Below are 27,842 nucleotides of genomic sequence, written 5' to 3'. Positions count from 1 at the left end.
GGTCTCTCTTCAACTTCTCTGTGACACTTTATTTTAGGTATACATTGTATAAAGAAACTCCAGATCGTTAGTAAATAAGATAGAGCTGATTTTTACGAACTCTGAGAATTAACTTTTTTTAAAAAAAGATTTTATTTATGTTTTCATGAGACACACACACACACACACACACACACACACACACACACACAGGCAGAGACACAGGCAGAGGGAGAAGCAGGCTCCATGCAAGGAGCCCGACAGGGGACTTGATCTAGGGTCTCCAGGATCAGGCCCCGGGCTGAAGGTGGCACTAAATCGCTGAGCCACCCGGGCTGCCCAGAATTAACTTTTAATAAGAGAATTGAAACCATCCACATTTATTGTGGTTACTTACTTATTTGGTCATATTTTTACAATCTTAATTTATCTGTTTTGTTTTCTGTGTTTACTCTCTGTGCCCTGTTTTACCTTTTTCTTTTATTCTGCTTTGCTAGATTGGCTAATCTTTTTCCTCTTTTTTTTTCTTTTTTCTTTTTCTCTTTCTTTTACTACCGGCAGTTTCCTTCTTTCCTTCCCTCCTTCCCTCCTTCCTTCCTTCCTTCCTTCCTTCCTTCCTTTCTTTCTTTCTTTTCTTTCTTTCTTTCTTCTTTCTTTCTTTTTCTTAAGATTTTATTTATTCATGAGAGAGACACACACACACACACAGAGAGAGAGAGAGAGAGAGAGAGGCAGAGACATAGGCAGAGGGAGAAGCAGGCTCCATGCAGGGAGCCGGATGGGGGACTTGATCCTGGGACTCCGGGATCATGCCCTGAGCAGAAGGCAGATGCTCAACTGCTGAGCCACTCAGGCGTCCCAACTTCTGGTAGTTTCAAAGATATCCCTTGTAATATGCATCTATTCATGGTTACGCTTTATTTCAGAATATATAAAAGCATCTTTGTTTTGTTATTATTACCTCCAAAAATTTTTTTGTCTCTTTTTCTCTCTTCTGGCCTTTGATTATTTCAAATTTATATATGTAATCTGGCTTCTCCAAATATATATATATATGTAATCAGGCTTCTTGAAATTGGCCCAGAACTCACTGATACTCTATTCATATTAATGTAACTTTTTCTATTTATTTTTGCATAACTTTTATTATCTAGTCAATATTTTTTCTTTTGCAATGTGTGATCTGCTATTAATTTTATTCAGTCTATTTTTCACCTCACATATTGTAGTTTTCATCTTTAGAAATCTGATTTGGGGGCAGCCCCGGTGGCGCAGCGGTTTAGCGCCTGCCTTCAGCCCAGGATGTGATCCTGGAGACCGGGGATCGAGTCCTGCGTGGGGCTACCTGCATGGAGCCTGCTTCTCCCTCTGCCTGTGTCTCTGCCTCTCTCTCTCTCTCTCTCTGTCTCTGAATTAAAAAAAGAAAAAAAAAGAAATCTGATTTGGGCCTAGTTAATGCTTTCCATATGTTGAATGAACCTTTAGAATATAGAGATAATAGTAATATTATAATGATTTTTAGTGTCCTTGCCCACCATATCTTTCATTTGTGTCAGTTTTTAGTTGGCTTTAATTGTATGTCTTTTTTTCCTCATTGTGGATTGCATTGTCCTATTTCTTTGAAAGCTTTATAATTAAAAATACTTTTTGTAATCACTCATAATGTGAAATTTACCATTTTAAGCATTTTTAAATGTACAGTTCCGTGGTACATTATTACTGTTGTGTGTATAGGATTTAGGTAAGTCTTTTATTAAAAATCTGGGTTAAGAAATTGTGATTATTTTAATATTTATTGTTATGTTTATATATTTGATATAACATTTAAATATTAATATATTATAATTTATATTTATCCTGGTGTTCTGTTTTTCCCTTTCTCTTAGACTTACTGAGCTTTTTTTTTAAAATTGGAATTCAATTTGCCAACATATAGAATATCACCCCAGTGCTCAGCCCCTCAAGTGCCCCCCTCAGTGCCCGTCACCCAGTCACCCCAAACCCCCACCCACCTCCCTTTCCACTACCCCTTGTTCATTTCCCAGAGTTAGGAGTCTCATGTTTTGTCACCCTCACTGATATTTCCACTCATTTTCTCTCCTTTCCTCTTTTTTCCCTTTCACTATTTTTATATTCCCCAAATGAATGAGACCATATAATGTTTGTCCTTCTCCGATTGACTTATTTCACTCAGCTTAATACCCTCCAGTTCCATCCACGTCAAAGCAAATGGTGGTTATTTGTCGTTTCTAATGGCTGAGGAATATTCCATTTTATACATAGACCACATCTCCTTTATTCGTTCATGTTTCGATGGACACTGAGGCTCCTTCCACAGTTTGGCTATTGTGGACATTGCTGCTAGAAACATTGGGGTGCAGGTGTCCCTGCGTTTCACTGCATCTGTATCTTTAATTAATCCCCAACAGTGCATTGCTGGGTCGTAGGGCAGGTCTATTTTTAACTCTTTGAGGAACCTCCACACAGTTTTCCAGAGTGGCTGCACCATTTCACATTCCCACCAACAGTGCAGGAGGGTTGCCTTTTCTCCGCATCCTCTCCAACATTTGTGGTTTCCCGTCTTGTTAATTTGTACCATTCTCACTGGTGTGAGGTGGTATCTCATTGTGGTTTTGATTTGTATTTCCCTGATGGCAAGTGATGGGGAGCATTTTCTCATGTGCTGGTTGGCCACGTGTATGTCTTGCTCTGTGAGATTTCTCTTCATGTCTCTTGCCCATTTCATGATTGGATTGTTTGTTTCTTTGCTGTTGAGTTTAATAACTTCTTTATAGATCTTGGATACTAGCCCTTTATCTGATAGGTCATTTGCAAATATCTTCTCCCATTCTGTAGGTTGTCTTTTAGTTTTGTTGATTGTATCCTTTGCTGTGCGGAAGTCTTTTTATCTTGATTAAATCCCAATAGTTGATTTTTGCTTTTGTGTCCCTTGCCTTCATAGATCTATCTTGCAAGAAGTTGCTGTGGCCAAGTTCAAAAAGGGTGTTGCCTGTGTTCTCCTCTAGGATTTTGATGGATTCTTGTCTCACATTTAGATCTTTCATCCATTTTGAGTTTATCTTTGCGTTTGGTGTAAGAGAATGGTGTAGTTTCATTCTTCTGCATGTGGCTGTCCAGTTTTCTCAGCACCATTTATTGAAGAGACTGTCCTTTTCCCAGTGGATAGTCTTTCCTGCTTTGTCGAATATTAATTGACCATAGAGTTGAGGGCCCATTTCTGGATTCTCTATTCTGTTGCATTGATCTATGTGTCTGTTTTGTGCCAGTACCACACTGTCTTTATGACCACAGCTTTGTAGTACAACCTGAAATCTGGCATTGTGATGCTCCCTGGCTCTGGTTTTCTTTTTTTAATATTTCCCTGGCTATTTGGGGTCTTTTCTGATTCCACACAAATCTTAAGATGATTTGTTCCAACTCTCTGAAGAAAGTCCATGGTATTTTGATAGGGATTGCATTGAATGTGTAAATTGCCCTGGGTAGCATTGGCATTTTCACAATATTAATTCTTCCAGTCCATGAGCATGGAATATTTTTCCCTGTCTTTGTGTCTTCCTCAATTTCTTTCAGAAGTGTTCTGTAGTTTTTAGGGTATAGATCCTTTACCTCTTTGGTTAGGTTTATTCCTAGGTATCTTACGCTTTTGGGTGCAACTGTAAATGGGATTAACTCCTTAATTTCTCTTTCTTCAGTCTCATTGTTAGTGTATAGAGATGCCATTGATTTCTTGGCCATTGATTTTGTATCCTGCCACACTCGCAAATTGCTGTATGAGTTCTAGCAATCTTGGGGTGGAGTCTTTTGGGTTTTCTATGTACAGTATCATGTCATCTGCAAAAAGGGAGAGTTTGGCTTCTTCTTTGCCAATTTGAATGCCTTTTATTTCTTTTTGTTGTCTGATTGCTGAGGCTAGGACTTCTAGTACTATGTTGAATAGCAGGGTGAGAGTGGACATCCCTGTCATGTTCCTGATTTTAGGGGAAAGGCTCCCAGTGTTTCCCCATTGAGAATGATATTTGCTGTGGGCTTTTCATAGATGGCTTTTAAGATGCTGAGGAATGTCCCCTCTATCCCTACACCTACACTCTGAAGAGTTTTGATCAGGAATGGCTGCTGTATTTTGTCAAATGCTTTCTCTGCATCTATTGAGAGGATCATATGGTTCTTGTTTTTTCTCTTATTGATATGATCTATCACACTGATTGCTTTATGAATGTTGAACCAGCCTTGCGTACTGGGGATAAATCCCACTTGGTCATGGTGAATAATCTTCTTAATGTATTGTTGGATCCTATTGGCTAGTATCTTGTTGAGAATTTTTGAATCTGTGTTCATCAGGGACATTGGTCTATAATTCTCCTTTTTGGTGGGATCTTTGTCTGGTTTTGGAAATAAGGTGGTGCTGGCCTCATAGAACGAGTTTGGAAGTATTCCATCTCTATCTTTCAGAACAGCTTTAGTAGAATAGGTATTGTTTCTTCTTTAAAAGATTGATAGAATTCCCCAGGGAAGCCATCTGGCCCTGGACTTTTGTGTCTTGGGAGGTTTTTGATGACTGCATCAATTTCCTCCCTGGTTATTGACCTGTTCAGGGTTTCTATTTCTTCCTGTTCCAGTTTTGGTAGTTTGTGGTTTTCCAGAAATGCGTCCATTTCTTCTAGATTGCCTAATTTAATGGCATATAGCTGCTCATAATATGTTTTTAAAATTGTTTGTATTTCCTTGATATTGATGGTGATCTCTCCTTTTTTATTCGTGATTTTATTAATTTGAGTCTTTTCTCTTTTGTTTTTAATAAGGCTGGCTAATGGTTTATCTATCTTATTAATTCTTTCAAAGAACCAATTCCTGTTTCAGTTGATGTGTTCTACAGTTCTGGTCTCTGTTTCATTGAGTTCTGCTCGGATCTTTATTATCTTTCTTCTTCTGCTTGGTGTAGGTTTTATTTGTTGTTCTTTCTCCAGTTCCGTTAGGTGTGAGGTTAGCTTGTGTATTTGAATCTTTTCCAATTTTTTGAGGGATGCTTGTATTGCGATGTATTTTCCTCTTAGGAGTGCCTTTCCTGTATCCCAAAGATTTTGAACAGTTGTATCTTACTTTTCATTAGTTTCCATGAATCTTTTTAATTCTTCTCTAATTTCCTGGTTGACCCTTTCATCTTTTAGCAGGATGGTCTTTAACCTCCATGTGTTTGAATTTCTTCCAAATGTCTTCTTGTGATTTAGTTTTAGTTTCAAAGCATTATGGTCTGAAAATATGCAGGGGACAACCCAATCTTTTGGTATAGGTTAAGACCTGATTTGTGACCCAGTATGTGGTCTATTCTGGAGAAAGTTCCATGTGTATTTGAGAAGAATGTGTATTCAGTTGCGTTTGGATGTAAAGTTCTGTAAATATCTGTGAAATCCATCTGGTCCAGTGTATCATTTAAAGCTCTTGTTTCTTTGGAGATGTTGTGCTTAGAAGATCTGTCATTTACAGAAAGCACCATGTTGAAGTCTCCCAGTATTAGTGTATTATTATCTAAATGTGTCTTAACTTTGGTTATTAATTGATTGATATACTTGGCAGCTCCCACATTAGGGGTATAAATGATTGTTAGTCCTCTTGTTGGATAGATCCTTTAAGCATGGTATAGTGTCCCTCTTCGTCTCTTATTACAGTCTTTGGGATAAACTTTAATTTATCTGATATGAGGATGGCTACCCTGCTTTATTTTGAGGACCATTTGAATGGTAAATGGTTCTCCAACCTTTTATTTTCAGGCTTTAGGAGTCCTTAGGTCTAAAATGAGTCTCTTGTAGACAGAAAATAGATGGGTCTTGCTTTTTTATCCAGTCTGAAACCCTGTGTCTTTTGATGGGATCATTAAGCCCATTCACATTCAGAGTTACTATTGCAAGATATGAGTTTAGTGTCATCATGATGCCTATTCAGTCCCTGTTTTTGTGGGCTGTTTCCTTGGACTTCCTCTTTCTTTTACAGAGTCCCCCTTAATATTTCTTGCAGAGTCTGTTTGGTGGTCACATATTCTTTCAGTTTCTACCTATCTTGGAAGCTCTTTATCTCTCCTTCTATTCTGAATGACAGTCTTTCTGAATAAAGTATTCTTGGCTGCATGTTCTTCTCATTTAGGACCCTGAATATATGCTGCCAGCCCCCTTTCTGGCTGCCAGGTCTCTGTGGAGAGGTCTGCTGTTAACCTAATACTTCTCCCCATAAAGGTTAGGGATCTCTTGTCTCTTGCTGCTTTAAGGATCTTCTCTTTATCTTTGGAATTTGCAAGTTTCACTATTAAATGTTGGGGTATTGAATGGTTTTTATTGATTTTAGGGGGGGACCTCTCTATCTCCTGGATCTGAATGCCTGTTTCCCTTCCCAAGTTAGGGAAGTTCTCAGCTATGATTTGTTCAAATACACTTTTTGGTCCTCTGTCCCTTTTGGTGTCCTCTGGAACCCCAATTAAACGTAGATTTTTCCTTCTGAGGCTGTCATTTATTTCCCTTAACCTTTCCTCATGATCTTTTCATTGTTTTTCTCTTTTTTCTTCAGCTTCCTTCCTTGCCATCAACTTGTCTTCTATGTCACTCACTCTTTCTTCTACCTCGTTCACCCTCATTGTTAGGACCTCCAGTTTGGATTGCATCTCATTTAATTGATTTTTAATTTCGGCCTGATTACTGTTCTGTTTTTGCCTTTCTTTTGGACTTATTAAGCTTTAAAAGCTCTTTACACACTCCATTTCTATTCTTTTGATATTCCCTTTCGGTATTTATGCTTGAAATCTAGAGATAATCAACATTATTTTACCTAAAGGATTAAAATTTCTTACGATATTTTAACTTCTCTTACTTCATCTCCCATCTAGGGGTTGAGACTTCACAATTCTTTGAAAACCATTCCCCAAACTAGATATTACTATAATGGTTTATAAGAGTTTATCTCTATATTTACCAATTTTGTTTGTTCAGTATTTCTTCCTGAAACTTAGAGATTCCTATTTTTCCTTTTGTTTTTTTTTTTAATTTTTAAATTATATATATTTTTATTGGAGTTCAATTTGCCAACATATAGCATATCACCTAGTGCTCATCCCATCAAGTGCCCCCCTCAGTGCTGGTCACCCAGTCACCCCAACCCCCCGCCCACCTCCCCTTCCACTTCCCCTTGTTTGTTTCCCAGAGTTAGGAGTCTCTCATGTTCCATCTCCCTCTCTGATATTTCCCACGCATTTTCTCTCCCTTCCCCTTTATTCTCTTTCACTATTTTTTATATTCCCCCAAATGAATGAGACCGTATAATGTTTGTCTTTCTCCGATTGACTCACTTCACTCAGCATAATACCCGCCTTCCTTTTCAGGTCACTTTCATTCTTCTCTTCCTCATTTTTAAGTATTGTTCAGGAGTTTATGTAGGGAGGTTCTGTATTTATTGGTAATAAACTCTCAGTTTGTGTTTGTCTAGAGGAAAGGTCTTTAGTTTCTCATTTGTAAAATATGTTTTTCTGAGTAATTGAATCTAAACAGTTATTTTGCTTCAGCAGTTCGAAGATATTCTATTTATTTTGGCCTTCATCATTGTTGTTAGGAATTCTGTCAGTACAGGTGTTATTCCCTGGTAAGTATACAGTAATCTGTCTTTTCTTCTTGATTGCCTTTAAGATCATTTCTTTGTCATCAGCGTTTTGTAGTTTCACTATTGTACATTTAAATATAAGTTTCTTTTTATTACCTTGGTTTAGGATTGGCTGTGCATCCCAAATTTGAAGATTCTGGATTTCCATTAATTCAATATTGGAAAATTCTTAGTTATTATCTCTTTTGACACTAAGTTTCATTATTTGACTCTGTTCTCTTCTCCTGGAAATCTAATGAAATTTTCTTGATCTTCCATGACACAACATTTTTCATATTTTCTATATCTTTGTCTCTCTGTGGCGTATTTTCTGCAATTTTTTCCAGATTTCTCCTAGAGACTACAAAATTTTTCTTACTTGTTTCTAATCTATAGTTTGGTCTGTTCTTGGCATTTTTAACTTTTAACAACATTAAATTTGATTCTGCAAGTTCTATTCAGTTCTTTTAAATCCCTTTTTTTGTATGAATATAATTTTGTATTTTTATAAACATGTTAAAAATAATCATTCTATAAATATATATTCTATGAATCTATTTGAATGTTATAATACTTGCCTTGATATTCTTTTTGTTTTTGTAATTTTGGATTGTGTACTCATATATCACTAATCTATATCTGCGGTATCATGTGGAGTCTGAAATCTTGGGGAAAGAGTTTCTTTCAAAGAGGATTTTCTGTTCTTGGGAATGCTACTGATATGGGGAAAGTGTATTTTAATTTCTGGGGTTAGAGTTTCTTAGATAACACAAGTAATATAAATTCAACCCCCAAACCCATATGAGGGTAGTGTGGTAACATATTCATGGTGGAAACCTTTCCGTCGTTCTTATAAAAATAAGAGATAAGTGTATGACAAGTAATATACTCTTCTTTATTTTTAGATAATAACTTATTTAAACTTTATCCTGACTTTATTTTGGGGAAGGGAATCTCAGTTTCTACTTTCTGTTCTGCCTGGGTCCAATGTTCTTCTGTTCCCTAAATCGCTCTTAAAACCCTAGTGTCTATATTTCTACTACACTCTTGATAGTTTTTGGGTTAAATCAGTCTTTCCAGTACATGTTTGCTGCTTTCACTTTTGATTCCATAAGTTCTCTCTAATTACTCATGAGCCCAATTAAGCATTAACAATTTATCCACCCTTAAGCCCTAATTTTTGGTGTTTTGAATGGTAGGGTTTTTTTTAGAGTACATAATTAACAATATTTCCAGAAATAGAAGTCCTAAACAGAACTAAAATCAGATTTTACATTAAATCTATTTTTTCAGCAATCAGTTGTTATGATGATATGTAAAAGTATAAAACACACTGATAATGATAAGTATATAGTCAGATTCAGACTACTCTAATGCTAATGCTGGTGTATAACTCATGTAATTCTATTGTAAAGATGAACAGATGAAAACATTAAAAATAAGTTTAGCTATGATATGATAATGGATACACAATATAAAAAGATGTAAATTGTGATGTCAAGAACATAAAATGAGGAGCAGTAAAGGGATAAAGTTTTATGTAAGTTAAGTTGCCACCAACTTAAAATAGACTGCTATAACTACAAGATATTTTGTATAAACCTCATGATAACCACCAAGGAAAAACCTCTAGCAGATTCACAAAACATGAAGAGAAAGTAACCAAAGCATATAAAGATAGAAAGTCATCAACTCACAAAACAATACTGCAAGAGACACAGAAAAGTACAAAGAATTTTTAAAAGAGGTAGAAAACAAAAGTACAATACTCAATCCTGAGTTTTCAATACTTACTTTAAATGTAAATCGATTAAATTCTCCAATCTAAAAGCAGAGTAGCTGAATGGATTAAAACTGAGATTTGACTTTATGCTGCCTCTGAGACTCCCTTCAGCTTTCATGACACACAAAGGCTGAATGTGATGAATTGGAGAAAGATAATTCCACACAAATGGAAACCAGAGAAAAGCAGGGATAATTATGCTTGTATCAAACAAAATAGATTTTAAATCTATTAAACCCCATTAAGACCCTTTTTTAAAAAAAGATTTTATTTATTTATTCATGAGACACACACACACACACAGAGAGAGAGAAAGAGAGAGAGAAGCAGGCTCTATGCAGGGAACCTGACCTGGGACTCCATCCTGGGTCTCCAGGATCACCTGAGCTGAAAGTGGCACTAAACCGCTGAGCTACCCAGGCTGCCCCTATTAAGACCCTTAATAAGAGACAAAGAAGGTCATTATATTATGATAAAGGGACTAGTTCTTCAAGAGGATGTGGCAATTGTTTTTTTTCTTTTTTAAAGGATCTCATGTATTTATTTGAGAGAGAGCACAAAAGAGAGAAAGCATAACAGAGAGAGCTCACACAAGATAGAGTGTGCAGGGGAGGGGCAGGGGAAGAGGGAGAAGCAGACTACTGCTGAGCAGGGAGCCAGTCATGGGGCTTGATCCCATGACCCTGAGATCATGACCTGAGCTGAGGGTAGATGCTTAAATGACTGAGCCACCCAGGGACCCCAAAGATATGCAATTGTAATTATGTTTTCAATATCAGAAAACCTTAATAAATGTATTAAGCCAATATCAACAGATCTGATATAGAGCAATATAATCAATATAAGAGACTTCAATATCTTACTTAGAAAATTAAAAGGGAGCATTGAACCTGAACTATATGGTAGACTAAATGGACCTTACAGACATATACAGAACATTTCATCCGGCAGAAGTAGAATACATATTCTTTCTGAGTGTAAACAGAGTATTGTCCAGGATGGATCACAAAGTCAAGGCAAAAACAAGTCTTATCAAATTTAAAAAGTTTGATTATAACAAATATTTTTTCCAAACACTGTGGTATGAAACTAGAAATTGATAACAAGAGGAAAATTGGAAAAATCACAAATATCTGGAAATTAAACAGCACACTCCAGAACCACTAATGGTTAAAAGAAGAAATCAAAAAAATATCTTGAAGTAAGTTAAAAAGGAAATACAATATACCAAAATTCATAAGGTGTAGCAAAATAAGTTCTAAGAGAGAAGAAAACAATCAACAACCATCATATTCACTGGTGAAAACCTATAAGCTTCCCCCCTAAGATCAGGAATAAGATAAGAATTCCAGCTTTTGCTACTTCTATTCAATATCATACCAGAAGTTCTAGCCAGAGCAATTACACAAGGAAAAGAAATGAAGGCTATCCAATTTGCAGAGGAAGACCTTGAACTATCTGTTCATGTATGACATGATTTTACATATAGAAAATACTAAGCATACGAACCCCACAACCCCAATACAATTAGGGCTAATAAACAAACTCAGCAAAGTTCCAGGATACAAAATTAAAGTCAACATGCAGCAATGTGTTGTATTCCTATACATTAGCAAAGAATAACCTGAAGAGGAAATTAAGAAAACTTCAATTTACACTAGCATCAAACAAAATAAGATACTGAATAGTAAACTTAAACAAGGAGTTGCAGGACTAAACTGTAAAACATGACTAAAAGAAAATTAAAAAATTATAAATAAATGGAAAGATGCCCTATGTTCATGAATTAGAGACAATATTGATAAAGCAGCAACACTCCTCAAAAAGATCTATATATTCAATGCAATTACTATCAAAATCAGAAATGGATTTTTTGGCAGAAGTGGAAAATCATCTAATTCATATGGAATTTCAAGAGACCTCAAACAATATTGAAATACAGGTTTGGAGAACTGACATTCCCTAATTTAAAACTTCTACAAAACTGTAATAATTGAAACAGTTTGGTACTGACCAAAGCATAGACATGCAGACCAATGGAAAAGAATTTAGAGTCCACAAATAAAACGATACTTTTATGACTCATTAATTTTCAGCAAAAGGGCCAAGACCATTCAGTTGGGGTATGAAAAATCTCTCCAACAAGTGAACAAACTAGATTATCACCTACAAAAGAATGAGGTGGATCTTTATTTGACACCATATTAGAAAACTAACCTCAAGTAGGTCAAAGTCCAAATATGATTGCTAAAATGATCAAACTTGGAAAAGACAAAGGTCTTCACTACTTTTAAATTTGGTAATCATTTTTAGGTATAGCATCAAGAGCACAAACTTCCAAAGAAAACATAGAGACATTAGAGTTCATCAATATTAACAACTTTTGTGTACAAAGTTTTGTGCATCAGAGTACACTATCAATAGTGAAAAACAGCCCATAGAATGTGAAAAAATTATTGCAAATGATCCATCTGATAAGATTCGAGTATCCAGAATATTTTTTTAAAAATTTCACTACTCAAAATCAAACAACCAAATTATAAAATGGATGGATGACTTGAATAGGCATTTTCACAAGTAAGATCAACAAATAGCCAATAAACACATGATAGATGGTCAATATTATTAGTTATTAGGAAATTGCAATTTGAAACTATAATAAAATACCACTTTACACTCACTAGGATAGCTAATAATAATGAAAATAACACGTGTAGGCTCTCATGTATTGCTAGTAGAAAGGTACAATTGTGTAGCCATGATGAGCAACAATTTGGGGACTGCAAAATAAGTTAAACATGGAATTACACAGTGTTCAGCAGTTCCACTTACAGCTACATAGCCAAGAGAATTGAAAACAGGTGTTCAAACAAAAACTTGTACCTAATGTTCATAGCAGCACTACTCACAATAGCCAAAGTAGGAACCAACCCAATGCTCATCATTTATTGGATGTACACACAAAGTGGTATATCTATACAATGAAATGTTATTGAGCCATTAAAAGAAAAGAAGTACTGATGCATGACACAACATGGATAGACCTTTAAAACACTATGGGAGGGATCCCTGGGTGGCGCAGCGGTTTGGTGCCTGCCTTTGGCCCAGGGCGCGATCCTGGAGACCCGGGATCGAATCCCACGTCGGGCTCCCGGTGCATGGAGCCTGCTTCTCCCTCTGCCTGTGTCTCTGCCTCTCTCTCTCTCTCTCTCTCTGTGACTATCATAAAAAAAAAACAAAAAAACAAAACAAAACAAAAAAAAAACTTAAAACACTATGGGAACATGAATGAAGCCAGATACAAAATGCTGCATATTAGGTTTTTATTTACCTGAAATACCCAGAATAACAAACCCTAGACAGGAAGCAGATTAGTGATTGCCAGTGGGTGTGGTGTGAGTACCTATGACGACAGAGTTTCTTCTTTGGATGATAAAAATCCTCTGGAACTTGGTAGTGGTGATGGTTTCTTTACATTGTGAATGTACTAAATGCTTCACTTTAAAATGGATAAAATAGTGAAAGTTAAATTATACATATTTGCCACAACAAAAAAGTGCACTTTAGTTACTTGTAACACCTGTGGGGAAATTCTTTAGGTAATCCTGCAAATGAGAGAATGACATCTTTTTTTAAACAAATTCACTTTTAAATTAAATTTTTTATTTTGAGATGAGTGCAGATTCACAAGTAGTTGATAAGAAACAATCTACAGATCTTATGTGCCTTTAATCAGTTTTATCCATTGGTAACATTTTGCAAAACATTAGTAAAATAACAACTAGGATATCGACATTGATCCAGATACAAAATAGTTCTCTCATGTCATCTTCAAATAGAAACAGTTTTCTTTTCTTCTTTCTCATCTGTGTTCCCTATATTTAGTTTTCTTACCTTATTGCACTGGCGAGAACTTTCAACACTGTTGAATAAGAGTTGTGAGAGTAGGTATCCTTGCCTCACTTACTCTTTTAGGGGGAAAACATTCAGTCTTCCACAATTATTTATAATGTGAGCTGTAGGTTTTTATAGATGCTCTTTATCAAAATGGGGAAGTTTCTTTTATTGCTTTCTTTTGAGGTTTTTTTTTCACACTTTGTGTTATGCCAATAGGTATATTGAAGTCCTATCCCCAATGTAACTGTATTAGGAAGCAAGGCTTTCAGTGAGGTCATAAGAATGGGGCCCTAATGTAAGTGTTATTCTTTACTTTAAAAAAAAGATTTTATTTATTTATTTGAGAGAGACCATGAGTAGAGGGAAGGGAGAGACAGAGAGAGGGATTAGCAGACTCTCTGTGGGGAGCCTAATGCAGAGCTTGATTCCAGGACCCTGGGATCATGACCTAAACTTAAGGCCGATGCTTAACTACTTAAGCCACTCAGGTGCCCCTGTAACAGTTATTCTTAAAGGAAAAAGAAAGGACATAAGAGGTATCTCTCACTCAAGCACATACACAGAAGAAAGCCATCTGAAAACATGACAAGAAGGAAGATTTCTGTCAGCCAGGAAGAGAAGCCTCATCAGAACCCTGCTGGTACTTCGATCCTGGCCATCTATCCTCCAGAGCTCTGAGATAATAAATTCCTCTGATGTCACTAAGGTTATGATATTTTGCCTAGTAGCCCTATTGGACTAAAACAATTGGTTGTTGAATATTGTCAAGTGCTTTTCTGTGATTGATAAATGCATTTTAGTTGCCTGTACCATGGAAGAGAGAGAGAAAAAAACAACTTTAAGGAAACTTAAAGAGAACAGAATTCTCCTTTTTCCTCCCTCTTCTCATTCTCCTTCTCCTCCTTCTTTTTCTTCTTCTTCTACATTGCTTTTTTTTTGCTATGTTGCTACCAAAGTCATGCACCAACTCATTTAAGTTCTACTGCAAACCTTGAGAAAAGAATTCCGGGAGAATTCAAAATTTGCGTATATTTTGATGGCTGTATTATAAACTGCATTTCTACCACTTAGAATTGTATGTTGAAGAATTTTTCAGAGTAATTTTTTGGCAATACTCACTAGTTATGAGAAAGAATTAAGTATATTTTCCTTTAAGAAATAACTTTATCAGAAAACTTCAGAGCATCATAATGACTGTAAAAATAAATAATGCTCTAGAATGATAGAGAATGATGATGTCCAATATGTTAGTTGGCAGCCACAAGGGCTTTTGACCACTTGAATTGTGGCTGATCTCAGTTGAGATATAGGATGTGGCAAATTGTCTTGGGAGATGTTGAGAATATGAATAATTGGCTCTCTGTAATGGTAGGAATGAAAAAAGGCAGTATTAGTTTGGAAATGTATTAGTTTTCTAGGACTGTTGTAACAAAGTACCACAAACTAAGAGGTTGAAAAAACAGAAAATACTATGTCACAGTTCTAAAGGCTAGAAGTCCAAGATCATGGTGTCAGCAAGGTTGGTTCTTTCTGAGAGGTATTTGATACAATTTTTAAATGCTTTTTTTATTTGGTTTTGAGGCCTATGTTAGAGACCAGTCAGTTCCTCTTCTTGAACACTTGATTAAGTCCACGTCTCAACCACTTCTTTATTAGGGCTCCCGTTCTGGGACACCATGCACATGCCCTGATTGCCCCAGGACGACTGACAATTGATCCAACACCAGGCAACTAAGGACAGCCCTTATGCCCTAATCCCATGAAATTATTCAAATTAGCCAATGCATGGGAACCCAGGAAATCTAGTGAACTCTGCTCTATCTGCCAGATATAAACTTTTCCCCACAGTTCTCACTGCTACCCTGAGCCCAGTTTATCCCCTGTGCAGCCCTGTATGGCAGCCTTCTTTCATTTGGAATTGTCACACAGAGTCTGCCTTTTATCTATTCTGAATGTCGTTTGTTGTGTCCTGCCATCAAAAAAAAAAAAAAATCTTTTGATCTTATAAAACATTTGGCATTGTGAGCAAGAAAGCATGGTCATGACTGCTTACTCTTGCATAGCTTCTTAGGGTTCTGCTTTTGGCTTCCTAGTTTATTCCAGATGACAGGAGAGGAGCTTGGGAATGAGCTATTGCCTGTTGGTAAGCATGAGCTTTAACCTTGCAGCTTGTTGCTGCATCTGCTAGTGGTTTCCATGTTTCTCCTTGCCCACATTTTCTTGGAGTTGAAAGGCTAAGAAAGAACAAACAACAGTCCTAAATGGTTAAACTCCACTGACTAGATACTAGCCCAAGTGGGAGTCACCTAGGAGAAATGGGAGCAATAGGCCATGTGAACCACACTTTCCAGGGTCCAGCCTTATGTTTTCAGTCTTCTGTAGACTACATATTGGTGTCCCTCTCATCCAAATTTATATATTGAAACTTATTTTTTCCTAAAGATGGCTTTTGGAGGTGTTGCCTTTGGGAACTGATTTGGTCATAAGGACAGAGCCATCATGAATGGGATGAATGCCCTTAGATAAGAAACCCCTAGGGAGCTAGCTCATCCCTTTGCCATGTGGGGACACAATGCAAAAATCAGCCTATGAACTAGAAAGTGGGTCCTCAGCAGGTACCAAATCTGCTAGTGCTTTGTTTTTGAACTTCTCAGCCTCCAGAACTATGAGAAATAAATTTCTGTTGTTTATAAGTCACTCAGTCTGTAGAGTTTGGTGATAGTAGCCTGAATAGTCTAAAATAGTAGATATAAACATTGTAACACAGCAAGTATTGAATCAAAATTAAATTTCAACAGATGAATGGATAAAGAATATTTGGTATATATATATATGTATATATATATATACAATGGAATATTACTCAGCCATCAAAAAGAATGAAATCTTGCCATTTCATTGCAAATAATGATGTGGATGGAACTAGAGGATATTATGCTAAGCAAAATAAATCAGTTGGAGAAAGACAAATATCATATTATCTCACTCATATGTAGAATTTAAGAGACAAAACACACACACACACACACACACACACAAGAGACAAAACACATAAGCATAGGGAAAGGAAGGAAAAATAAGACAAAAACAGAAAGGGAGACTTAACTATGGGAAACAAACTGAGGGTTGCTCAAGGGGAGGTGGATGGCAATTGGGGTAACTGAGGAGTTAAGAAGGACACTTGATGTAATGAACACTAGGTGTTATATGCAACTGAAAATCACTAAATTCTACCTCTGAAATTAAGAATACATTATATGTTAGTTAAATTGAATTTTAATAAGAAAATGAAGATAAATTTAAAATATTAATATTGAATTAATAAATAATTAAATAAAATAGTTATATTAGAAATTAAATTTGATGAAATGAGACCCAGTGACCTTCACTTAGAATAGCTACTATGGCTCAATGTAAGTTAAAACAGGTCCCTGCATGATTGAAACACTCCATAAGACCTAATTAACAAATAGGTGATTATTCCCTCTTCTCCATTGAACAGATCAATTTTGTCTGTTCTTAAACCTGGAAAGACTGAATTGTGCTTCATGATAGATTATTGCCATCTTAATGCCATTATTGCATCCATTAAAGCCCACATGCCAATATCCAACATTATTAAGATTAGTAACATCATCTAATGTGTTTCATTCAATGCTAACTTCAACAGCCTCTCAATTTACCTTCTACTCCAAAGGGACACAATATACCTTTACTAGACTACCCATGGAGTACCTCAGTGGCTCTACCATCATACACAGGTTTTGCAAGCAGGAGTCTTAAGTGCATCCACCTTTCCCCATGAACACAAATAGGGTATTATATTAATAACATTCTTATCCAAGGAATTGTGTTTAACATAAATATTAAGAATATACAAATCTAACATCTTTAAATCCCTTTGGGATTTAGAGGCAACATATTCCACATTTACTAATTTTATTTAATCTCTCTGACACTGCTACCTACAAATGAACTCATGTTAAATGACAAGCAACCTCAACAAAAAGCTCTACAATCTATCCACTTAAAATCAATAGGATGTCCCACTCATGCTAACAGAGACTCATTCACTATATAGGCTTTAGCAACATCCTCTCATACCTCCTGGGATCTCTGGGCTATCTATAATGGCCAGAAATAGCCCATGAGTTTCTGATACAAAACCCTACCCTTCACTGTTTGCTAAATCCATAATCTTAGTATACTCTTTGTTCTCTGCTTAAAATGTACATCCCTACATGTGTCTAAGGGAAATCCTGGTAGAGGATACTACCATCTGTGCCATTCTAAAAATTAATGGATACTGTTACTCTCTGCAGGAGACAACTGCCTTACATAGGTCCACACCCAGCCCCCTGAGAAGAGGACCTCCTAATCCCTGAGCTTCAGTTTGTCACCACAACCTCCCACCGTGCATCTCTGACAATGATCACCACAACTTGCTCTTCCCCTTAGTTACAAATATTGCTAATCATTACATATTCCTTAATGAATATAGTTCATATCAATGTAACTGCTGGACTTGCCTTCTTGAACCAAGGAACACACCGAGATATTATTGTCATAAAAAATACAACTCATACTTGTAACATACTTTACAACTCAACCAGGGTATTGTTAGAGATCCTGAAAATTCCAGATACATGATCTAGGCTAATGCCATATAATGGTGAACTTGGCTATGTACTGACCTACAAGGACTCTACTTGTTTTCCTCTCATAATAAAATGATTTTTATGCTGTTTAGGGTGACGTATGTATTCGAATACCCCAAATGATGAAGCTCAAAGTTGATGTGAAGATCAGGGGGTCAATTTTAATATAGTTTTTAGCTATTACAAAATACTGACTTGACCCATATGTGAGGTCCTGACTAGAGGATGGTCAGTTTCTTTTCTTGAGACCTGATTATTTCCACATCCTACCTACTTTCCTTAGTTATTACAAAATACTGACTTGACCCATATGTGAGGTCCTGACTAGAGAATGGTTAGTTTCTTTTCTTGAGACCTGATTATTTTCACATCCCACCTACTTTTCTTATCTGGGCTTTCACACTCTTGGCCCCTGGGCCAAGTACTAGACAACAAAGAATAAACCCATAAATAATTATGCATGGGATTCTAGGAAATTATTCAAATTAGCCTGTCTGGGAGCCCTTCAAACCTAACTTCACCCGACTTGCCATACACACACTATATTCTATAGTTCCAGGTTGATGTTACCCCTCCATTAGGACAAGACCTGTGTGATCCTATATGGGAGCCTCCTTTTATGGCACTATAAGTAACAAAGTTCTGCTTCTCATTTATTCAAATGTCTTGTGTTGTGTCCCACCATCAAAAGAAATTGAAATCCCCTAGATCATGAAGGAAGCATCTATTCCATGCTTCTCTTCTACCTTCTGGTGGTTTGCTGGAAATCTTTGGAGTTCACTGGGTTGCAGAGGGTCTGCCTTGATTTCTGCCTTCATCTTTATATGGCATTCTCCCAGTGTGTGTATCTGTTTATGGTTTTCCTCTTTTTACAATGATACTAGCCATTGGACTGGATCCACCCTACCCCAGTGTGGCTGCATCGGAACTAATCCCATCTGCAATGACCCTGTTCCCAATAAGGTCACATTCTGAGGTAATGACGTTTACAATGTCAACATATGAATTTTGAGAGGACACAACTCAAATCATAATAGGAAGTATTTCTCAAAGCCACACATTATAGCTATCATGTGATCCATTGATTTTATTCCTTGGTATATATGTAAAAGAATAAATGCATAAATAGACCAAAAGATAAGTACAAAACAAAAATGATCATAGAAGATTTATTTGTGTTAACCTGAAATCCATGTACACAGCAAAATGGTGAATAAATTATGGCATAGTCAGATTAGAAAACCACTATACCATGTTACAAAAACCAACTATGTGAACAATTTTATTTATATGGTGTTCAAAAATTGGCAAAGTGGTGATAGATATCAGAGTAGTGTTTCTGGAGAAGGGCTATTGACAAAGAAAATGAAGGAAACTTCTTGAATAGTAGAAATGGTCTACCTTCACTTTGGAGGAGATTATCTGAGTTCATACCTACATAAAAATTCATCAAGTTGTACACTAAAGATTTGTGTGTCTTACCATATGTAATTTATGTTTTCCAAAATGGTTTCTAAATAAATTGTTGTGTCATTTATTTTGTCGCTTCAGTCATGTGGGAGACCCAATGAATTGTAAGTATTGGCTTTTTTGCTTTATTACCCAAGAAAACCCAGTAACATTTCCTGTTCATGGCTAGTCAGTGGCTAACCACTTGAAATGCATACTCCGGGGAGGACTTCAACTTTGAGCGTACTGATCTCCATCAATATCATGGTATCTGGTAAGTCTGATGCAATGATATTTTTAGCAAAAAGTAAAGCTATATTTCAATAGTGACAAGGATACTCTTGAGTGACTCACAAAATGTTTTATAACTTGTTCTAGTAGCAGTGATACATTTGTATATTATCCAGCAAACCTTCATATTTACCTTATGTCAATGGCGGACTGACTACTCTGGCTGAATCCAGCGTGATGCTGGATCCATTCGGAGTGAAACTGAACTTGTGTGACTAGACAAAATGCAGTGTTTCCTCCAGTTTTTTGGTTTGTATATTTTTGTCTCCTTGAATTCTTATTTTTTGGACCTTATATTTATTGACATGTAGTTATTTTTTTCCTCTTTCGATATTTTTAATATTTCTAGCACACAGGCTAAGAAGGAAACCATAAATTTCTATTTGGGATTTTAAATTTTTTAAATGGAGACAAAAAATGAATGGGTAAACTTTGTTTCAGAAAATGAGGATCAGAGAACTTAAGGATATATAAACAAAAAATAATTTCTCGAAGTCAATGATTTCATACTCACACCAGAATATTCTATATAAAGGGAATCTTATCCCAAAGCATGAACAGATGTAGAAATGAAGGCAGTGACTAAAATTAGAGCTGTCTCAGGACACCTGGGTGGCTCAGTGATTGAGCATCTCCCTTTGGCACAGAACATGATCCTGGAGTTTCAGGATCAAGTCCTACATCGGGCTCCCTGCAGGGAGGCTGCTTCTCCATCTGCCTGTGTCTCTGCCTCTCTCTGTGTCTCTCATGAGTAAATGAATAAAAATCTTTAAAAAATAAAAATAAAATTAAAGCAGCCTCAGGCAGGTGAAAACAAACTTGAATCCATTCTGTGTTTTCTTGTAATCATCCCAAAGAAGTTCCAAAACATTCTGAAAAACACTGGCTTCCACATTACCATAATATGTCTAGTTAAGGGAGAAGAGAACCAGTTCTTAGGAGAAAGAAAGATGGAATCTAGAGTGAGGAAAAAGTGAAAGAAATTGAGAGGGAGGGAAGAACATTTGGGAAGAACTCAAAAGACAGTGAGTAGCAGATTTCTAAGTCTTTTCAAAACCTGATAGCTCATTCTTTTTAGCTCTGAATAATATTCCATTGTCTAGATATACCTTGATTTAGGCAGTATTTCACCTACTAAAGGGCATCTTGGTTGCCTCCAAGTGTTGGGAATTAAGAATAAAGTTGTTACAAACAGCTGAGTGCAGGTTTTGTGTTTTAAGACATAAGTTTTTAATCCGACTGGATAAGAAACAAGGAGTGCTATTGATGGATCATATTGTAAGAGCATTTTAATACCTTAAGAAATTGCCAACCTGTCCTCCAAATTTGCTATAGGATTTTACATTTCCACTGGCAATCACTGAGTTCATTTTGCTTCACATTCTTGCCAACATTTGGTGTTATTATGGATCGCTAATAGATTTTGGCCATTCCTTGTATTATTGCTGCCACTCATTTCAAATGTATATAAATATAGTCTATCCAATTAAACATATATAAATATTTTTCTATATTGTCTATATTTTATATTTATGTTAAGTAATACATAAAACATATAAGTATATATCTAAAGAATACATGTTTTATTATTTTGAACAAACTGTTGTCAGATCAATTAAGAATAAGAAAAATAAAGGCTTTTATTTTTCCTTCACTTATTCATTCTTCAATACTTTCTTCCATTATGTAGATCTGAGTTCTTCCTTACATTATTTCCTTCTTCCTGAAGAACTCTTGACATTCCTTGCAAGGCAGGTCCACTGGAACCAACTGACCACAATTTTTGCTTGTTTGAGAAAGTCTTTTTTTTCTCCTTCACTTTTGAAGGGTAATTTTGTAGGACACAGAATTCTAGGTTGATGGGTTTGTTTCTCTTAACATTTAAAACATTTTACTCATTCTCTTTTTCTTGCCTGACTTCCTAAGAGAAGTTGGATATAATTCTCACCTTTGTTCCTCTATAATTTGTTTCTCTGGATTTTTTCAGAATTTTTCCTTTATCTTAGATTTTCTATTGCTTGAATATAATATGCCAGGCCTTGTTTTTTGTTTTGTTTTGGTTTATGTTTTTGGGTTTTTGTTGTTGTCATTTGGCATTTTGCCTGCTTGTATTCTATAAGCTTCCTAGAACTTTGATTTGATATCTGTTAGTAACTTGGAGAAATTCTCAATGCTTCAGGTATTTATTCTGTTCCTTTCTCTTTCTTCTCCTTCTGATTTTTCCATTACATGTATTTTACATGTTTTCATAGTTGTCCTATAGTCTTTGGATATCTGTTTTTTTTTATTTTAAAGTGCTTGTTCTCTTTGCTTTTGAGTTTTGGAGGTTTCTATTGATATATTCTTTAGCTTAGGGATTCTTTCCTTAGCCATATCTCATCTATTAATAGCTTCATCAAAGACATTCCTCATTTCTGTTACAGTGTTTTTTATTTAATTTTATCAACTTTGCCTCATGTATTTTGAAGTTCTTATTAGGTATATGGACATATCTTGTTTTATTGTGTTTCACTTTATTACACTTTGCAGATATTGTGGTTTTTACAAATTGAAGGTTTGTGGCAACCTTCTATGGAGTAAGACCATCAGCACCATTTTTCCAATAGCATTTGCACACTTTATCTCTCTGTGTCTCATTTTTGGTAATTCTTGCAAATTTGAAACTTTTATTACTTTATATTTGTTGTGGTGATCTGTGGTCAGTGATCTTTGATGTGACTGTTGTAATTGTTTTGTGGTGTCACTAACTATGCCCATCGAAGATGGTGAACTCAAGTGACATGTATGTGTATGTGTTCTAGCTCTAGCACCTACTGGCTGTTCTTCCATGTCTCTCTCCCTGTCCTCAGGCCTCTTTCTTTCCTGAGACACAACAATATTGAAATTAGGCCAATTAGTAACTTTACGATGACCTCTAAAGGTTCATGTGAAGGGAGAAATACACATTTCTCACTTTAAATTAGAAGTGAGAAAGGATTAAGCTTACTAAGGAAGGCATGCTGAAAGCTGAGACAGATCAACAGCTAGTCCTCTTATGCCAAGCAGTAGCCAAGTTGTGAATGTGAAGGAAAAAGTCTAGAAGGAAAATAAAAGTGCTACTCTAATGAACACACTAATGATAAGAAAGTGAAACAGCCTTATTGCTAATATGACAAAAGTTTGAGTTATCTGGTTAGAATCTCAAACCAGCCACAACATTCCCTTAAACCAATGCCTAATCCAGAGCAAGGCCCTACTTTCTTCAAAATCTGTGGAGGAAAAGAGAGATGAAGAAACTGCAGAAGAAAAGTTGGAAGCTAGAAGAGGTTGATTCATGAAATTTAAGGAGAGAAGCCATATCCGAAACAGAAAAGTGCCAGGTGAAGCAGCAAGTGCTGATACAGAAGCTGTAGCAAGTTATCCAGAAATCCTAGCTCATTCATGATGGTGGCTAAAATAAACAATGATTTTTAATGGAGATGAAACCACCTTACATTGGAAGAAGATGTCATAAGGACTTTATGAAATTCTATTGCCTTTCTCCTGTCATATATATTTCTGTTATTCTCTATCATTTTTTAAGTTAGTAAGTAAGGAATCAATAAGCAAACTAAATTCTTTTGTGTGCTTCTAATCTGCACAGGTTTTTGTTTGGAGGTGGGTGGGGAGAACATATATTTCTTCCTTTTTAAAATTCTGCTTTTATTTCTGTAGACATTCTCCACAGATTTTTATTTTATACCCTACATTCAATAACTCCAAACTCTGAAGTTCTGAATCTTATTCTTCTCTTGAGGAATAAGGGAGGGAAACCAATAAAAAGTGCATCATGTCATTTTGTGGTTGCATTTTCCCCCTGTGTTTTGTAATTTTGGAATATAAACTCATAATTATGTGGCTTTGAGTCTGAGAACTAACTGGTTTGAGTATAGAAACTTGGGGAAGGACCATCCTCTTCCATTATGGCAACTAACCAGAGTCTTTGCTCACTACTATGGACTGAATGCATCCTCAAAAATTCATATATTAAAATAATCTCCAAAGTGATGGTATTTGGAGATAGATGTAGAGGCTTTGGGAGGGAATTTTATCATTAGGGTGGAGATCTTGGGTTAGTACCCTTATAAGAAGAGACACAAGAGAGTTTGCTTTTTCTCTTTCTCTCTCCCTTTGGCCCTCCCTGCCAGAATACAGCAAGAAGGCAGCTGTCTAGAAGGCAGGAAGTGGGCTTTCACCGGACACCATATCTGCTTGTGCTTTGGTCTTAGACTTCCCAGACTGTACAACTGTGAGAAAAAAGATTGTTATCTAATCCACTGTATGGTATTTTTGTTGCAGCAGGCAAAGCTGACTAAGACACTCCCGTACACTTGATTTAGATAAGACAAACTATACCCTCTCTGACTGCCCTTTTATATCACCCCTAAGAACACTAAGGTTTATTTAGTTTTTGCTACAAATCCTTCAGGTCAGAGTCTCTTGACTGCCATTCTGTCCTTGCTAGTGTTTATGATTATCTACTTTGCCTGAGACTATTAAGTGCTGACACTTTGTGTTGGTACTGCAGAATCATATCATCCTCCCTGAAGCCAGCACCACCACACCACAGATGATGGGCACCTTCATAGATAGTGTGCATGGATAACAGAAGTCACTTTATTCTGCTGAACTGGGAGATGGCACACAACCCTGAACACTTCAGGGCACTTTCCTAGTATAAAAAATGGCAGATTTCAGAATTCTGTCTGGTTTTGTGGGTTTGAGAGAAACCCACAAAACGAGACAGAGAGAAGGCACACAATCCTAAGACTTCTGCCTCAAGAAGGAGCCAGGGAAATGGAGAAGGAATACATCTTTAGGAAACGTCTGAGAGACCTCCCAGAATCTCTAGCTGGGCTGACAGGTGAAGATCTTTTTCTGAAGAAGCCCGTCACTAAAGACTGGAGGAAGTGACAGCTTCCATAAATATGAAGACACTAACCATGGAAAGCTTCTAAAAAATCTAAAAATATGACACCACCAAAGAAACAAAATAAAGTTCCAGTGACTGATCCAAAAGAAATGGAGATCTGCATTCTGGAGAAAGAAATAAAAATAGTCTATGTAAGGAAGCTCAATGAATACAAGAGAACACAGACAATTGGACAAATCTGGAAAACAATACATGAACAAAAGGAAGTTTCAAGAAAGAGACAGAAATCATGAGAATCAAGCTCAAATCCTGAAGCTGAATAATGCAATGACTCCACTGAAAAATGCAATAGGAAGCTTTAGTGGCAGATTCATCAAGCAGAAGAAAGAATTATTAAACACAAAGGTATAATTTGAAATCATCCAGCCAGAGATATAAAGCAAACATACAAAAAGAATGAAAGCGATTAATGAAAGTCTATGGGTCTTATGAAACACCAACAAACAAAATAGTATCAGCATCATGGGAGTCCCAGATGGACAAAAGAGAAAGGAGCAGAAACCACATGTAATGTAATTATGAGAGACAACTTCCTAAAACTTTGGGGCAGTGGGTGAGGAATGAATGTCGAAATCCATGAAGCCCAAATAACCTGACTGACCATAAAGAAATATTCCCTGGCACACCTTGATAATCAAATGGAAAAGAGAGACTTTTGAAAGTAGCAGGGGAAAGGTGATTGGCCACATATAAAGGAACTCCATAAAACTAGCAGATTTCTCAGCAGAGACCTTGCTGACCAGGGGAGTGAGATGATATATTCAAAGTGTTGAAAATAAAAGCCTGCCATGGAGGAAATCTTTCCTTAGCAACCCAGAAATAAAACTGATCAAGACTTACCTAGAAAAAACAAAGCAGATGGCCTTTGTCAGTACTAGATGTGCTTGCAATTAATTCTAAAGGGTGCTCTTCAAATTTGATGACAGAATGGTAATCAAAGACATGAAGACATATGAAAAATAAAACATACTGGTAAAGGCAAATATAAAAGTAAATATATACAAGGTACAAGGTAAAACATCTTTCTGTAAAAACAGAAAGATGCTACTTAACTCTAAGAGTCCTGTGTTTGTGGTGTGTAAATCACTTTTGACTCTAGCACAAATGCTAAAAAGAAAAGTATGAGAAATAATTACAACTATGATAATTTTAGTGAATAAACAAATTAAAAATATGTGAATTGTGACTCAATAAAAGAAAAGGCGGAGAGAAATAAAAGCAGTGAGTGCTGTATGCAATGAAGTTAAGTTGTAATCAGCTTAAACCAACTATAAGGTGTTTCATATAAGTCTTGTGGTAACCACAAAGTAAAAGAAAATATCTGGTAGACACACTAATGATATAGTAAAAGGAATCAAAGCATACTACTACAAAAAAATCATCAAATCACAAAGGAACAATAGGCAGAGAGGTAGAAAGGAACAAAGGAACTTCAAAACAGTTAGAAAACAATGAACAAAATGAAAATAGCAGTACATCCCTCTCAGTCATCGTAATATAAATGGACTAAATTCTACATTAGATGGTAATGGGTAAGGCACCAAGATTGAACAATATGCTACATATTGGAGATTGACTATACCTTTACGGATACAACTAGGCTGAAAATGAAGGGATAGAAAGTGCCCCCCCCCCCCCATTGAGGAAGGTAATTTATGTTACTGAAATTATATTCATTTAAATGTTAGTCTTGCCTTAACAAATACCTTCACAAAAACATCTAGAATACTATTTAGCGGAATACCTAGGAACCATGTCCAAGCCAAGTTGACACATAAAATCAGCCATTACAGTACAAAATGGGGGAAAGAGAGGGATGAATTATCTCAGTCTGGTTCCAAATTTTCCTGAAGGTAATCTCATTTGTGCCGCTGAGTGAGGCCCACCACTGGATTTAACACTTTTAATCCTGTGGGTGATATCTGGAGAAAGCCCTGGACTCAGCCCAGATCAAGGGAGGTACCCATGAGGGGTCAGTCCACTGTGGCTTCAAAGGAGGTAGAAGCAGGGTTGCCTTTGACAGAATTGTTGTCATCGTAGAGTAAGGTGTCTCACAAATGAGAAATCATTGATTAATAGCTTATAGTGTAATTTTCAAATGTTAACATGGTTTTCCACTTGATGGAATAACTTCTAATTTCTGTTTTTCAAAGCAAAGCATTTTGTGGACTTTAGTTACAGTTAGAAGATTTTCTATAATTATGTCTGTAAGAGATGTGCATACATGGAGGCTTGTACTCCATTTAGGCACCTAAAACTGATATACTTTCCTCTGAATATTTTCTAGCTTCAACAAATACGTTACCTGTGGAAAGAAAGCAGAAAAGCATCACACCTCCTGTGGAAGGTAATATGCTTTTTAATTTTTTTCTAGAGGCTAGTACTAAAGGGAGGAAGTGTTCAACATCCTTAGAAACATAGTTGACAGTCTGGTCAGGGGGACAATTTTGAGCCCAGTAGAAGAGCATGGTGATCTGAACACAGCGGGGTGAGGGATCATGCATGACCCTGACCCTCCTCTCCTAAAGCAGTTCAATTCCCTGTGAAGATTATGGAGCTCTCTCTATCAGGCACTGTGCTAAGCTTCATGGGGAAGTCATAAACATGCTGCTCACCACCCTCTCTCTTTCTGGTTTCATCTTCAGCATCCATGCCAAAGAAAACCAAGAGAAAGTAGGGATAGGTATCCTTATATTAGAGAAAATAGACTTTAAGTCAAAAACTGTAACTAAAGGCAAAGAATGTTAGTATCTAATGGTAAAAGAGTCAATACATCAAGAGGATATAACAATTGTAAATATTTATGCATCCAACATCGGAGCACCTAAATGTATAGATCCGATATTACCAGAACTGAAGAAGAAGTAGACAATACAGCAGTTGTAGGGAACTGTAGTATCCCATATAAAAATGGAAAACTCTTTGCTACATAGAGTCAATAAGGTAACAGTAGGCTTGAACAACACTGTAGACCAAATGGCCTAATACACATGTACAGAACCTTCCTTCCAACAACAGCAGAACACATTGTTCTCAAGCACACACAGAATAAACCACAAGATAAATGATTATATCCTTCATTTTTCTAAAAATTTATTTATTTTACAGAGACAGACAGAGAGAGAGCAAGCAGGGGGAAAGGTAGAGGGAGATGTAAAGTGAGAGAATCTTCAGCAGACCCATACTGAGGGCACGGGTC

General features: G+C 36.4%; 1 long non-coding RNA gene across 3 annotated transcripts in view; it reads left to right on the top strand.

The window, feature by feature from the left end:
* The first annotated feature begins 7,408 nt into the window (after window positions 1-7,408).
* Window positions 7,409-27,842, top strand: part of CD200R1L — a 32,392-nt gene continuing 11,958 nt past the window's right edge. The window contains exons 1-3 of one of the 3 annotated variants that reach the window (XR_005383076.1): window positions 7,409-7,617; window positions 19,592-19,675; window positions 26,931-26,990. This is a non-coding gene — a long non-coding RNA (cell surface glycoprotein CD200 receptor 1). The remainder of the gene's footprint in view (window positions 7,618-19,591; window positions 19,676-26,930; window positions 26,991-27,842) is intronic. The other 2 variants (XR_005383075.1, XR_005383077.1) reach the window with 2 other exon arrangements.

This window comes from Canis lupus, chromosome 33 (genome assembly GCF_011100685.1).
Source record: "Canis lupus familiaris isolate Mischka breed German Shepherd chromosome 33, alternate assembly UU_Cfam_GSD_1.0, whole genome shotgun sequence".
In the NCBI taxonomy this organism is placed as follows: Eukaryota; Metazoa; Chordata; class Mammalia; order Carnivora; family Canidae; genus Canis; species Canis lupus.
This window is presented reverse-complemented; position numbering and strand designations above follow the sequence as displayed.